Consider the following 16,445-nt stretch of genomic DNA (forward strand, 5'->3'; position numbering starts at 1 on the left):
ATTCACAGTATGTGCCAGGGACCATATGCTGGCAAATAGCCTGACTACGGACATCAGCAGGGCTGGACTCGGCCCGAAGATAGCTGCATTTTGCTTACTCACAGGGGAAATGTCAGGAGAAAAAATATCCAGCAGCTGCATCCTCGCCATGGGCCACAGCTGAGCCGCCTGCAGCACATGCAGCATAAATCAGCTGCCAGTTGTCAGGTTACACAGTGCTGCTTTTGATAGATACAGGGAAAGTCGAATAAACTAGATTTATGCAGTTGGTGGACTTCAAGTAAGATTTCTCAGCTCTTCAGTTACACATTTGCATGGACAGAGCGCCTTGCAGAACGGTCAGAGGCGCCTCACGGCACCATGGTTACTTTAGGGCAATCCAGCTTTTTTGGCGTGGGGATCGAATGCCAGCACAGTAACCCCTCGCAGAAGCAGCGGCTCACGAGTCTGAGCAGAAAATATTTGATTTGGGGCTTCACCCTCCACCCTGGCATCTGCTCTGCATTTCCACAGGGGTCACAGCGAGCCGCGAGGAGCTGCCGCGTGCGGATGGGGCTGCCAGCTGGACCGCTTGCCCGTTGTATATTCAGAAATAACCACTCAACTCAGAGCGACCCAAATGCTTGGAGAGGATTTCCCTTCCTCCTTCAGCCCAAGTTCGGACTAAATCAGGGGCTCCCGCAACTTCGGGGCAGCTCTTGGCTCTGCGGGAGGTTAAACAGCCGTAACAGGTCACGGCGGGACTGCAGCTGAGGTCAGACCGAGCTGCAGACTGCCCCGCTTTGCTTACAAAGCATAAAGCACACACACACTTTATTGCAGCGCATCCAGCTCCTCCACCTAGAAAATAGGAGGATCCAAATTCCACCCCCCCCAAAAAGTAATTAATTAAAATTTAACACTTAGATGTGTAAACATGTTGGTCAACCTCAAGTGAAAACTTGCATAAATGTATCAGTTTTACCACGACGTGATATACTTTTCTTATCAGCCTAACATTTAACTTAATTGCTTTAGAAAAAAAAATAGAATTTACTGTCAAATAAACTACGTGATATGGATTTATTTAAAAGAAAACTTTTGGATGCTAAAACAAGAATAACATCAATTAAAATGCTAGAGAAATATATATGGGGCAAAATTAAGGCTATTGAGTTGAAATATATACTTATTTGACTACTCAGAATTCATTGACTCAAACAATGTGAGTGGAAAGTGTTTTGGCTGCACGTTTTAGCTATGTTTTAGCTAGTCCATGTTATAGAAATTTTCTCTTTGTTCCAAACATTCCACTGCAATTGTTTTCAAGCTTCCTTTGACTGAAAGTGTTGACAGTTTTTTCATTTGCATCAATTCTTACTTTAGCAGATACAGAATAATAATCCGGAATCATTGCCATTAAGTAAATTTAAAATACATTACAGTCATTTCATATTTTAAAACATTTGATTCCATTTGTTAATATCTTCAGTAAAACACTCCAAATATTCTTCCATTTGGGGAAATTTTAAACAAATATGTATTTCATATGGCAATATTTGTGTAAAAGTACTTAGGATTTTTGTAATTACATCTAGTACTGAACAGAAATATGACTTTGGTCCTTATAGGTCTGGGAAGGATTTTGTATTTCTGAACTATTCATTGAGTTTTTAAATTACTGCGGAAAACTGAAGAAACAATGGTAATTCTGGCCTGCTCGGCTTTGTACCTTGCAGGAAATCCTCCAGCTTTGTATCTGAGCCCGCAGTTGCCATTAATAACTTAAAGTGGCTTTAGAAACATTTCGTGTTTTCTTACACGCTAACTTCATTAAGCAGCTCCGCACCAGAGCTGGCCGGGAGGATTTCTGCTCCTCCGATTCAGAAATATTTCTTCTGCAAAACTCGGCAGCGAGTAAGCTGCGGCTTTGCCAGTGAGTATCTGTTTGAAGTAAGACTTGCAGTTCCTTGGCGCAGTCGTCTCTCCCAGCTGGGTACCACCTACGTGGTAGGATACAGCGCTGCCTCCATCTGCCTGCGTTGCACTGTCCTTCCTGAACCACAAAATCTCTGGTGAGAAAAGAAATAATAATAATGAAAGCTCCAAAACCACACGCTAATCTAACAAGTGCTTCCTCTAGCCCCATGCTAAATGCTCCTTTAATGCTAATTAAGCAGCGCAGCTGTTTAATTAGCCAACGGTGGCTGGAATAAAACAGCAGCAAGTAAAGGTTGGTCTCTCTGTCTTCCCTGGGGGGGTTTTTGGCTGGGGGACGGGTGTGTGCTGGGGCCGTACATTTTCCCTGCGAAGCGGCGGTGGTTGCACGCACGTCCCGCAAGAAGCAGCTTTTACTCTGGCACGGACCGGCTTTCCTCTTCCCCTCCTAATCCTTCAGGCCCGTCTCCCCCAAAATTCAGGGTCGTTTCCCTGGCGTTCCTCCTCATCTGGCGTTCAGAGTCTCAGACCATGAAGCCTCCACCGCTTCCCCAGGGAGGCCGCTGGTCCCCCCCGCCGCGGCTCTCCGGGCTCCTTCCCCTCCGTTGCGGGACGCTCGCTGCCGCCGCGTTTTCGGGGCGCGTAGGGGCTCCGCTCCCCAGGCCGGGAGCCGGGCCCGTCCCTGCCCTCGAGCTCGGGTTCGGGGTTGTTTTCCTGGAAGTCGCCCGCCAGGTTTCGGGAGTTGACGGGGCCCTGGCCTAGAGCAGGTCGGGCCTGGGCAGTGCCGATGGGGGTGTTGCACGCGTGGGGTGGGGGTGTGTGTGTAAGGGGGTGTGTGGGGGGGTGTGTGTGTGAGGAGGGGTGTGGGGGAGGGTGTGAGGGTGTTTGTGTAGGGGTGTGTGGGTGTGAGGTGTGGGTGAGGGAGTGCGTGTGGGGGGTGTGTGGGGGGATGTGTGTGAGGGTGTTTGTGTGTGGGTGTGAGGGGGTGTGTGTGAGGGTGTTTGTGGGGGGTGGGGGTGTGTTTTTGTGTGTGTGTGAGAGTGTGTCTGTGAGGGTGTGGTGGGGTGTGTGTGAGGGGGTGCGTATGAGGGCGTGCATATGTGTACGCGTGTGTGTGTGAGGGGGTGTGCATGTGTGTCGCACAGGGATGTACACCAGGACTGCGTGCCGCACAGTCGGACATCGCACAGGGCTGTGCGCATGGTGTCACGTGGGTGTGCACGTGCGTGCGTGTGTGTGTGTGTGTGTGACACAGCAGTGCGCACCTGTGTGTGTGGCTGCACGGGGGGGCGGGCGTGGGCGTGTGCCTGGAGGTGTCCGTGCGCGCGCGGGCGCCCGCGTGGGGTCGCTGCAGGGCGCGGCGTGCGGCGGCCGCTCTGGCCGGCGCGCGGCTGCTCGGCGGCGGCGGCTCGGCGGAAGTGACGCCGGGCAGCGGAGCCCCGCGGCCTCCGGTGACATTTTCTCTGGCGTCGGGGGCGCGGAGCGGCGGCGGCGGCGGCAGCAGCGAGACGCGGCTCCTCCCGGCCGCCCATGCCCCAGCTGCTCCCCCGCGAGGGGGAGGCCAGGAGGGGCCCGCGTCGTCCAGGTGAGCGGCGCCGGGGCCGGCGCCGGGGCCGCGGCACCGTTAGGCGGGAGGGAGGCGGGCCCGGCCCCGCCGCCCGCGCTGCGGGCGGGCCGCGGCGGCGCTGCGCGGGCGGGCGCGGCCTCGCTGCCCGGCGGTGCCGCTTCGCCCCGCGCCGGCGCTTCCCGCCGCGGCGGCGCAGGCGGAGGCGGAGGCGGGTCGCGGCCGCGCAGCCCCGGTCGCCGCGGGCGGGCGCGCGTTGCTCGGGCAGCGCCGCCGCTCCGCTGCCCTACCCGGCCCCGGCTCTGGGGAGCGACTGCCGTCGCCTCCCTGGGGTTCCGCGGCCGTTTCAGGCGTTCGGAGAAAGCGAAACGAGGCTCCGGGGAGCAAAGCGTGCGGCCTCGCCGGCCGCCTCCCCCTTTTGTTTACCCGAGCGGCGCGGGCGTAGGTGGGTCACGGAGAAGTTGGCGCCGCCGCTCGCTGCCCGGCCCGCGTCCCCCCGTGCGCCGCAGATGTGGCCCCGAGCGGCGCGGCAGCCCCAGGGGAACACGCAATGTAACCCTGCCGCCGTGCTCTTTCTTCAGGAGAAAACCTGCTGCTCTGAGCAAATTTGTGATGCTTGAACCTTTCCGCAGTTTCAGTACCGCAGCGTCGTTTGCGCGAGGATTGTCAGGCCGCTTTTCCAAAGGCTCCCTGTCTTTCGTAGGGTCATTTCTGTAGCTGGCAGGGAGAGCTTCCAGCTCCGCGTATCTAGTTGTGCGCGCGTCTCCGTTCCTTAACGGTGAAACTAAACTGCTTGTGCTAAAGTTTGTGCATCCCACTGTGAATTGGTAAGTGCAGTAACTTAGTTATACGAGGTCTTGGCTATGGCTAGTTAAGTACTGAAAACTAGCACCAAGTACCTAACTGCATTTCAGAGGCTGTGAGAACTTTATGGAGATGCTATGATATGAAGTGTATATCTTGGGTTTAGGGTTTTTTTTGTTTTTTTTTTGGTTTTGTTTTTAACTGACATCTAATTCTACATTTTAAAATCAGGCAGTAATAAATCTTTGAACTCTTAGGTGTCTCTCTAAAAATGTAAACTTTCCCTTCAGTCGCTTAAAATACTTTGTATTCACATTTGTCTTGTACTTGTCAAACATCATAAGGCTAAATAGTAGCTTCGCTTACAGGCAAGAGCTAGCGTGTTTCTATTTTAATTTTAAATGCAAACAGTGTAACAGGTCCCCCCCTTAGAACACTAAACAAACTTTAAATGTAAAATATTTGTTTTAAGGTATCTTATGTTGAAGAAATCTATTTAAAAACTTAATGTTTGACCTCAGTGATGTACCATGTACTCAAAATAGGTGGAAACTGGATGTAGCGTGCTCTTCTTTTGAGGCATTCATCTTGTGGTTCTCCTGGCCTAATTAACAGCCGTAATTGCTGTTTCTGTGATACGAGTGCTAAAAGGCAGGCAGAACGGTACAGCTTCCCCTGTTGCCCCGGACAAGGGAAACGTTGCCTTGCAGAATGAGTTTTAGGTTTGTGACAAACTTTAAGTAGAACAGTAAATTATTTGGGGTGTGTTTGGTGGTCCCAAACACTTTCCTTCCCCCGCCGCACTGAATTCAGGTCACATATGAATGTGTGATGCAAAAGCAGTGAGTGATAGTGAACTCGGCTATTCAAATGGCAGTCAGTTTTGAGTATCGTTTTCTGAGTTCTTCACACAGTTAGTGAGTTAGAGAGGTCAAGTACTGGCAAAAAGAAAAAAAAACTCCAGAGAATATGGTTATATGCCATTAAAGGCTGGTAAGCTGTTGCTTTCTGTGATTCTGGCATACCAGTAATGCTGGTTCTGTGTCTAGATGATTAAGAGGAGGGATGGGGAGGATGGTGGAAGGTGGTACGTGAGTATAGGCAGCTGGTATTCCTTAAAGTGTGAGGATAACAGTTCTGACTCATTTTTCAATAGTTGCATTTTTAATTATAATGTGTCAACTATTTCTGTTTGCTCTTCAAACTAATTACTGGTTGGCTAGTGTATAGGCATCGCAGAAGCGGTCGGATGAGAAATTTGTGAGAAATCAGGAAGAGGAAAGGATTGTGGTCTTGCACGTTCAAGCGTGGGATGTGTATTGCAGTACAGCCTGGCCACCTATGCTCGCGCTTGATAAGCGTACGAAGCCTGCCTGCTTGGTAGAAATTACCTTCCGCAACCAAGTTGGGATGGAGTGGATGCATCGAACAAGTGGAGGGAGGGAAAAGGGGAAGTAATGTGAAGCCAGCAGCAAGGCAGTTAAGAACAGCAGACAGGCAGTGGTCACAGCACGTACAAAACAAGCACTGCTCCAGCTGATAAAAAGGAGGTAGGAAGGATGTTTGTGTGCACTTGACAAATGGGCAAATCACAATGGCAGCTGACAGTGTGGAGGAGGTGAGGATTAATGAGATGAGGTAAGATAAGACTGGATGAACAAAGAGCAAATATAGAGAATCATGAGGGGCTTTGAACACTAAGCATTAGGGAGATAAAGTTGGTGTAACTTGATCAGAACAACAAAAAATTACTGTCGTGGTTGTCCTGATCCCTATCTCCTTGCTGTTTATTTACCATTAAAGTACAAGCTTCTTTGCCTTGCCTTTAAAGCCTTAAGTGATTTTGTTCACTCTTCTCTATCTGTTATATATTATCATGTTGACTCCCTGCTCAACAAAGATGCACGTGCCATATATGACCCACCTGTATATCAATGGCTCACATAAACAGCTGTTACTTAGATGGTAGTCCCTATGTAGCACACTGTTAAAGTGGCTGCCGACTGTATTAGCATGCAGAACCCCTCTGGCTAAAATATTGCAGTTAAAAACTTTGAAAAAATGAAAGCTTTGCAAATAAGTAAGTTGTAATTGGTTCAAGCGACCTGTATTTCATTTTCTATAACCTTTCAGTGTTAGTATTTTGATAGTACTTGACAGGGTTAGATCTGTGGTCATTCTCAGCTTGTATGTTTTCGTCTGCAGTTGACTAAATGACTTAAAGCTGTAAACATTGACAGAAACTGAGAAACTGATTTAATAACACATTTACTAGATCAAAGTGAAAGATTTAAATACCATAATTGAAAGCGTATAACCCACACCTTGAAACAAGATCTTTTTCTTTTTTTTTTTTTTTTTTTTAAAAAGTACTAAAGCTTGAAGATCTTTGCTGCCTTGAACATGATCAGGAGCAATGGGAGCTGAAGATGAACAAGGAGAAGTAGGAGAAATGGACAGGCTCAGTATTGGGAAAGAGTTCTGGGATAAAGTTGTGTTGTTCGCTGCATGTTGCTGCATGGTTGCAACTCAAGGACAACCTAAGGCTTATGTGCAAGGAAATAAATTAACTTACCATTTTTGTCTCAGTTTTTCAGAATCCAAGTTAGGCAGGGAACCATCACTCTTGCCTTTAGCTTTAGCAATCCAACTTGAAAGCAGCTGAACTGTTATGGCACTGGAATCAGCTGCAACAAAAATCATTGCATGGAACTTTAAGTCTTATTTTCATTGTAATTTGTGTTGTCATTCTGTCGCATCTTTGTTCCAATTTTTCAGGCATAATACAATTGGGAGTCTGTGAGTTGAGATGTAGAAAGTAACTCTTACAAATGTACAATCCTGGGCAAAAGGAAAACACGAATAAAGAGATTTTTGTAAATGAAAATGTGGGTATAGTGTAAGTATTAACCTCTGCAGTTGTTTCATCATAACAGTACATCTCTGACGTAGACTGGTGTGACTGATACCCTCTGCCACTTATTTGGTGTTATGGCTGAGGGTTAAAATTTAAATTTGTGGTTTCCTGTTCAGGAGCCAAACTCGGTAGTGTTACCTCTTTACTTGTCTGGTTAGTATTAATAGAGGCTGTGTGGTATAGTGATTTCTTCGTGGATGTGACTTTGTTTCTACAGTTCAGGTACATAATGATTACTCATTCAGACACGAAAATGAGATGCAGCCCTGTCACTGAGGTGTTGCCATTACACAATTGCAGATGCATTACTGAATGCACAGGGAGGTCGAGTAACATGCCCATGGTCATGTGGTGAGCTGGCTTTAGATCCAGGGTGATCCAACATCATACCCTTTCTATTTAAGAGGGCGTTTAGGGTTTTATATCAGTTTGACCAGGTCGTCCGTCTCTTGAATGTTCGATAACTTAAGTGGCAGAACAGTACACAGGCTTTGGCCATATTGCAGCTCGTGATATTCAGTCTCCAAGAGGAATGCTTGAAAGCTGCTGGGACTCAGTCTGACAGTTTTTTTTTCATCATAAGCAAAACAAGCGGTCACTTAATTAACTGGAGGTATTTGAGACAGTTTCAAGCTAGCATACTGATTTCAGTATACTTGGGTCATAGCTTTGGATTTATAGTGAAACTTCTCCAGTGTCCAGTAGAACTTTGTTCTGCTTTGACACTTTAAAATTCCCTGAAAGTGGGCAGGCAGAGCCTGTCCATGGTTGGATAATGTTGTTATTACTACATTTCTGCTGTAATGTCTTATTTCACAGTGCTCGGTCATTAGTCTTTCAGCATTGTTTTAGAGAAGGCAGACTTCATTTCCATGCGTCTGAAATGGTAGAGACGAAGTGACTCACTCACAGTAGCAGAGCTGGGAATAACAGCAAGCCAGACTTTATAATACCAATTGTCTGCGAGATGATGTAGTTTCTACCATTTCAGCAATTTGTTTTTCATTGGGACTGATACATTTCCATGATACCAGTTTAGGATTGCCCCTGTATGATCCAGTAATGCTGTAAAACTTTCTTCTGGAAAAAGAAGCAGCATATGATAGTCAGGTTAAGGTCAAGACAGAACTACTCTGTTGTACTGTGACTTTGTAATCAGTGTTAATTGCCTGTCTCTCGAGTCTGCTCTCCCTCTTCTTGCTCTCTGAGAATGCCAGCTGTTGCTCTAGAGAGCGCTGTAAGTACCTTGGCAAAAGCAAAATTTTAGGGAAAAGTTGAGTGATAAAGGGTGGGTTGGGAAACTGTCTACTAATTCCATGTACTTGCTACTGTTGTTGGGATTACAGTGTAAGATAAGGTTTTGTTAGGCTCTTTCTCCTAATGAAGTAAGTCGAATGCAAATACCAATATCTTGAGGCCTCACTGTATTCAGTAAAATGACTTTTGGAGATGAAGTTGTCATTTTGGGGAAGACTGGACTTGTGTGTAGCAGTGCCTATGAGCTGAGCTACTGATTAAGACAGCCTGAGTTGTCAATAGTTGTAGTCCCTCTAGAACTAGTAATACCTTTTAATCAGCACTAGGCAGAATATGTGAGGAGTTAGAAGAAGCATTCCTTTGTTTTAAAAAGCCTGTAAGATGAAGTTTTGTCTTCCATGATTCCAATTAATGAATCATCTTAAAGGCTATTCACAGGCTTTGGATCTCAGGCCATGCATTTGCAGCCTTTATCAGCTCACTGTTTTTTGGGGGTTTTTTTTGTTTTGTTTTTTTTTAAAAGTTAAATATTGCAGAACTATGCTGGGGAAATTTAGTGAGTATCTTGTCACAAGTAGCCAATTTTTAAGGGCTTAAGAGGCTATAGGCCTCATTTACATCAATTTTTAGAAAGCTGGTTTTATGACAGACACTTGAGTGTGTGTGTGTTGTACAAGGTCAAACTGTTCTTCCTGCTGTTTAATGTCTGTAGTGAATTTTGCTGTATGTAAGGTACTCATCAAACTACAGCAAAGTGGTGTGGAATAGTAAGACCATGTTCAATGAGCAGAATGGGGTTGAACAAATACTCCAGACTTGATGCTTTCACCTCCCATCTCTGCTTTTGCTGAGGAGGCTGTATGTATTGTCTACATGTCTTCTATTGCTAACTAGTAGTTTTATTCTTCAGGAAGCTCTGACAGCTGATCCTTTTTTCCCTAATAAAGAATAATAATGCAGCAAATCATTATGGGGTAGATAGTGTTTTTATTTGAGGGTGCCTAAGGTTTTTTCATCAGCATGGCTACCTTCTAGTTTTATTTTGCTCTTTTTATAGCTGATAACTTGTTATTTTCTTACGTATGCTCTTATTTAATTGCTGTAGTCAAATATATGCAAAATCCTGTGTATGTTGAGGAAGAGAAACGTGTGTTTCCTTGTCTGTCTGTTGTCCTCTCAAAGTGGAGGTCAGACTTCTTTACCTGTAAATACTGTGGGAAGCATCTGATGGTAAACATCGTGTTAGCAGCATTATTCATAATGCACATGTAACTGGCTTTTGACCCTGTCAGTTCTGGTTTTGAAATGCCTAAAGTAGTGTGCATCATACTAATTTTTTCATGTGCCAAAAAATTATTACAAATGAACCCTCTCCTGCATTATATTTTTTCCTTATCATGCTTCCTTCTACTTCCGTAACAGGTCACGCCACAGCCTCACTAATTCTTGTGCCCACAGACATCTATCTACACCTGACATGTCCTACAAGAATTTCATATTTTTGGTTGTATTAGCTGCTTACGGAGACTCAACGAGGAGCCATGTATTATAGGCTGAAGGTACAGACTAAAAGGTTAGCTGCCTAGATTAGGAGTTAGCTGTGGTCTTGAGTACGATTCAGTACCGTAGGTGTACTTTGTCAGTGAGAAGGTAATGGGTTATATTCAGCGGAGTTATCCTTGTTGCTTACTGAGTCCTTAGGCCATGGCAGACCAATATGAATGCTTCCATCGTCAGGAGCACTTTGAACATGTAGCGGCTACAGTATAAATTGTTAGCAGTGTGGTGTACTCTGAAGTCAATTGGCAGATCTTATGACTGGTTTTTAAATGATTGAGAACTTGGTATCAAGAACAGCCCAACAGCAGTTAGTTTCTTACTGCCACTGGAATTTTCATAATTTGACTGAATGCAAATGAATTCACTTTTAGTTTACTGATGTTTATTCGTAAGTGCTATACCTACTGCGGATTCATTAAATTTTACACTGCTGACATAATTAAAATAACAAATGACCAAGACTAATAGCTTGTGGATGAGAAAATGCCTAGAGGTCTGGGTTTAGATTACAGAACCTTTCCAGACTTTCTGTAGAATCTGGACGTGTCAACTGATTTCTCTTCTTCAGTTGACCAGGCCGTAAAATAGATGTTACTTCCCTGTGTGACAGGATGGTACTGACTTTAGACAAAGATACAGTACTCATGTTGAATTAAAATATGTGAAGCTTTAAAATACCTGCAGGTATATCTATTGTTTTCTGTATAGTAGCATGAGGTAAAGATCCATAAATAGGGCTGGTCGTAAAATACTTAAATACAAACTGTGTGGCCTCACATATGGTATCTCTGTGTTAGATCATCTTTGTTGGAGACAAATGGATGTCATCAGTCCATACCACTGCCAGTTCAGTGACACTTGTCCTCAGGTAACTTTGAGAGACTGTGAGATGCTGAGGACTCCCTTTGTCCCATGCATTAGCTACAAAAGGAGCTGCAAACGGCAGATGCAGGTTCAGTTAGGTAGCCAGTACTGTTACCGAAAAGGGAACAGGAGCGTTAGGGAGGGCTTGACAAAGCTGCTTTGAGAAATAGCAGAAATAGCAGGGTACGGAGTAGTCATCTGTGCCTGTCCGTGCTGGACCGGCTTTGATTTTGCAGGAGATAGCACATGTTTTTCCTATCAAAGCTACGCTGCTGTTGCAATGATCTGCAGTTTGGACCTATTGGCAGACATTGCAATCTGTGATTACTTTCAGGATATTACAGATAAATGTTCGTAATAGCAAACATTCCCTCTGAAGAGCAGGATTAGCTTGTGTTACTGGTATTCCCAAACAGTTTAAAATCGAGCTTTTCCGTGAGCTTTATTTTGTTGACAATGGTAGAATAGTAGACCAGCATTTCTTCAGAAGGAAAGCTCTGTTTATATAGAATGGCATAAACTAAAGGAGGAAGCACAGAGTACTTTCTTTTGAATCGTAATTTTCTATCTTTTTTTACTTTTTTTTGTTGTTAAAGTCAAAATCTTAGAAAAAGATGATAAATCTGTGTGCAGGTCCAGATGATCTGTGCAAACTAACACATGGCAGAGAGAAAAAGAAATTAAACTTCTGGCTTTCCCAGTGTTGATTTCTACCACTAGTTTTGTTGAAAGGACGGTGAAGACCTAACAGTGGGTCTGTTAATTTTTTTAGGGACAGATAGTTATAAAAAGCTGCCTCTCTCTAATTTAGGAGGAGGAGAGTGCTTTAGACTTTAAATTATTGCCCACTTGAGGAAAGGGCCTGTGTGAGAGAGAAATTAGATTTTAGAAGGGTAAATACCACCAACTCTATTCCTTTTTCTATATGCTAATGAATTTATTTTTACAAGGACTGTGATTCTGTGGGATTCCAGCACAGCTGGTGACTGTTTCTGCAAGCCTGTGTGCAGACTTGTAATCTAACCCATAGTTCGTAGTTCTGACTATTTTATTTGAAAGACGCAGAATATGAATGTTTATGTGCACTAAGCATTACAACATGAAAACATGTATTTAAATGTAAATTCTTGTTTCTTATTGATGAAAAATGTTGTTCTTGGAGGTTGCAAACAACGCTTCACAAACCTTTGTTTTAATTTGTCCAGTTGTACTTTTTATTTGGTCTTGGATAATTTGTATACACAGCCTGTTGAATGCTCAATAGGAGCAGCAGAGCCAGTTGAAACAGAGCATTACTTTTATCCTTTCTTCTCTTCTTTCACACCTTGATTCTTTTACCATGTTGATTGGGAAAAGGTCCTATTTTTTTTAGGATTGCTACCAGGCCTGATTTATGAATCATCTGATAAAGAGCCAACTCCACTCCCAGAAATGTGCCTTAGGTAGAATTGTGTGCTAGTGAGTCAGCTCCAGGGCAGCATTTTCAAAGGAACGCTAGATAAATTACACAGTATCCGTGTGGGGGTGGCTTAGTGTTATGAAAAATCTGCTCTAGAGCATCGCACATACACATCCACATAAATTTGAGTCAACTGTCTTGAGTTAAATTGAGTCCTGGTTACACTTCTGTTGTTTTAAGTGCTTAGGTATGTGTTACGCTTTTATAAGAAAATAAAGGGTATTTTCTAAAAATCTACTGTACCATTGGAAAGGAGATTTGAAAGAAAGTACAAAAGACAAGTTGGGAAGTGCAGAAAGCATTGAAACTTTCGCATTTCTGATAGAGAGCTGGTTGCTTAGATACTTTGTTCTTGGACCTATCTGTATGTGTTGCCAGTACTAGAATATCACAGGTGAGTTTGAATTAGAAAAAGTGCATTCTCTCTTAAAGGAGAGAGAGGCATTTCAAGCAAATAAAAGGTATGACAAACATGAGGGACCACCTACAGAGGTTCTGGATGAAGGTTCAGAAATGTCTGGAGCTATTAGCACATCACATCTTCAGAGTCGCCTGATTTTCCGTCGGGGTGAACTTTATTTTGGTGATTGCCACAATTTTCCCTTCTTGTACTCTGGTGAACTTCAATGGTGTGGTCAGTTCTTCAGTACACAGGTCATGCACTGCTACTGTGCTTCCCTTTCTCTTTATCATTGCATAGTCTGTGATATCTATGATTCAAAGCTCTTGCTGTTCTTTATCTGTCTCTTTACGCTTCTTTTAAAAAAGACAACTATTTTATGTAATTTAATTGACCTAAGTTGTTGTTACCTCTCTCTTTCTGTTTTTTTTTCTTCCATCCAACTCCAGCTACACTGGCTAAATGTGAGATGATATAATCCACTGGTGATGGAAATAATTGTTTGTATAGGTATGAGCCACTGTGCTCTTTAGCATGCTGTATAAATGTATAATGCTGTATAAATTATATATATATTTAGGATTAGATTAGAACATCAACTTTTATGACACGAGCTATGAAGTAGAATATCCTCTAGAAGGTTGTTCACTGCAATTTTTTTTCCTTTTTTTTTTTTCTGATTCTCAGTGCTAAAATGGTATTAAAAGACAGCTACAAGTATTTGGAGTGTTTTGCTTGATTATTCTTTCCAGTTAAACAATTGCTAGAACAGGCACAAGAAAGTTATGTGGTCATAAACAGGGGAAAAGTAGCCTGATGGATTTGAATAACAGGAAATGTATCTGTCATAAACTAAAGTTACTCTTTAGGGCAAACTGCTACAGAAAACTGTTAGTACTTCTTAACTAAGAATCTCCCATGTCCACAGCTGGTGAGAAAAAGGACTAGCTTACACTTCATTTAAGCTAAGCATTCCTTATAGTGAATCAGTTCCATAACATGTAAGATGATAATATACAATTAAGGTTAGGATATCGTCCTTAGGGTTTCAGACCTTATTTGTTCATCATGGGTGAAAATTCATTTCCTTCTGAAATGCCAGGATTTACAATTAGAAGAATATTTACTTTAAGGAGCATGTATATGAGGCCAGCTATTGGTAAAGAGCACACGTGCTGTATTTGACACTTCTTTGTGCAGTAGGACAAATGACTTAATAGCAAAAAATCCCACAACAGTTGTTCTTCAGGAAGCTGCTCATACTGCTCTGTTCAAATTCAAGTTTTTGCTTTTTAATCTGTTTGTATCTTCAAAAATCTCTTCTTGCAGCAAAGCTGTGAAAGAAACATCCACTACCCTCTTGTGACTTTAGTGAGGACCCATGAGTTCTACCCATCAGGTAGTTTGTCACCAAATTCCTTTTTATGTAAAGAGATGGCCTGGTCTTTGCCCTCCCATGCCTATCCTCTTTGCGAGCTCTGGCAAAAAATTTCACTTGCATTCTGGGTTTGTTTTCTGCTGGCTTAGTGAGTTGAGCCTAACCAAGAAGGGGTGAGCCAGTTTTGGTGCGCAGGGGGGAATACGACTGCACAGTCATGAGTAGGCAGTAAAAGAGGGAGACTGTCCCTCTCTGTGGCAGCAAGCTTTAGACTAGCTCAGCTGCCTCTGCCAATGTCGCCTTTGGAATCCTTCTGGATTTATTTGCAAATGTGCAGTTTTCATAATGCACAAATTAATATTTTATGCCTTTAGAAATGAGTCCATGATTTCAGTCTTTGAAAACATTTCCTATGAAAAAGTACAGTTAGATATTTCTTCTACATACTGTTATTTTCTATGCATGATTGGAAAATAAAATCATTTCTACCGGAAGAATCTAGTACTGCAGTTTTTATAGAAATGCTTTTTTTTTAAAATCCTCAGTGCAATATCTGTGCATCAGAAAAAGGAGAATGACATTTCTGAGCAGCACCTAATTAAGTATCCACTTGTGTCTGTAAGCATCACAGATTATCTTTCCATGCTATGTTGTTCTCATAAGAAACTGGTCGTTCCCTTAAGATTACCCTGAGATTACCTTTTTTAGTACTATTACCAGAAAAGTGAATGGCAAGGAGGGATGGGAGCATTTCAGTACTGTGTCTCTTCCTCTCTCTGGTTAATACATTTCTCAAGCAGAATGAAGCAGTATGTTCTTTTTCTTTGAGACCTGGCTTTCCTTGGCATAGACTCTTTTTTCCCAAGATTATCTACATTCTTCCCTACAGCAAAATCTGTTTGAGTCATGACAGACATTTTTCCCCAAAATAAATATAAAGGTTCCTTTTTATATATTTACTAATACTAGATTTGTTTTGTTGTTGCTTTAATGTGCCAGTTCAGGAGATCTGGAGAGTACAGGCCTCATCAGAACGAGTATTTTCTCCACATGCACAGGAATATGCATCATTGCTGACCAGTGTCTGTGCCTTCTTCTCACTAAAAATATCATTCACTTATCCCTGTGTGAGGGGAGGAAGACACAAATTCCCTAAAGTAGTACAGATGTGTACGCCTCAGACTCCTATGCTTATATATAGCAAAGATGATGTCTGCCTTTGCTGTTGATATAAGCAGATGTGCTGTTGGACTGCGAATTGGCTTGGATTGAGAAAAATGTGAGCCTGCTCTTCAGTGAGACGGGGACCTACTGTCCAAGAGCAGGGAAGAGCCTGAGGTACTTGGTCCCCTTTTTGCATTGGTTATCACGGGTGAGGTCTGCCCTCAGACCTCGCAGGTCCCTGAGCCTCCTAGCAGAGGGAGCGAAGCAGTACACACACCAGAGGAGACAGGACGTACTCGGGTCTGTGGGACCAGAAGAGCACCTGGAGGTGCTGGTTGATGTCAACCTGGACAACAGGATGGGGTGCGCTCCCAGCAAGTTTGTGGACCGTGCCAGGTTTGGGGGAGCGGCTGATGTGCTGGAGGGCAGGGCTGTAAATCAGAGGGACTTCAGCAGGCTGGAGAAATGGGCTGACAGAAACCTCCTGAAGTTCATCTAGGCAAGTGCCAAGTCCTGCATCTGGCGTGGGTAACCCTGTGCAGCAGGACAGGCTGGGGCTGACTGCAGAGAAAGCAGCTCCGCAGAAAAGGGCCAGGGGGTCCTGGGGAGAGGCTGAACGGGGTCAGCAGCACTTGCAGCAACGGTGGCCAGCTGCATACTGAGCTGTGCTAGCAACAGCATTGTCAGCAGGGTGAGGGAAGCAATTCGTCCCCTCTATCTGGCTCTCGTGAGACTGCATCTGGAGTGCGGTGTTCCGTTTTGGGCTGCTGCATATGTGAAAGGCATTGGCAGAGCACTGTGATATGTGAGGAGAGGCTGAGAGAGCTTGGTTTGCTCGCAGCGCCTTTCTGAAGCAGGGAAGTAGCCTTATTCTGTGCTGCAGATGGGGTAAAAAAGCAGCACGTCCTGACACAAAGCTTGCAATAGATCAGGAAACTGAAGAAGGATTTTTCAGGATGCAGAGAAGTGTCTCTGAACCATCCATGCTCTCTCAGGCTATTCCAGTATTAATTGTCCTTGTCTGTAGAAATGTGCTTTTTTAAAAAAAAGCAGACTAAAATTTTACATTGCTTTTTAAGTGTCATCAATTTGCCGTTTACTACACTTTTAAACCCATAAACAATTAGTTCCATACAGTTTGTCTGTAAGTGGATGTGGTAA

The 16,445-nt window shown here is 44.0% G+C and overlaps 1 protein-coding gene across 3 annotated transcripts in view; it reads left to right on the top strand.

The window, feature by feature from the left end:
- The first annotated feature begins 3,373 nt into the window (after positions 1–3,373).
- Positions 3,374–16,445, top strand: part of ARK2N (arkadia (RNF111) N-terminal like PKA signaling regulator 2N) — a 46,056-nt gene continuing 32,984 nt past the window's right edge. For all 3 annotated transcript variants that reach the window (XM_064500751.1, XM_064500753.1, XM_064500752.1), the window contains exon 1: positions 3,374–3,502. The gene's annotated coding sequence lies outside the window, so the exon portion shown is untranslated. The remainder of the gene's footprint in view (positions 3,503–16,445) is intronic.

Source organism: Dromaius novaehollandiae, chromosome W (assembly GCF_036370855.1).
Source record: "Dromaius novaehollandiae isolate bDroNov1 chromosome W, bDroNov1.hap1, whole genome shotgun sequence".
Lineage (NCBI taxonomy): Eukaryota > Metazoa > Chordata > Aves > Casuariiformes > Dromaiidae > Dromaius > Dromaius novaehollandiae.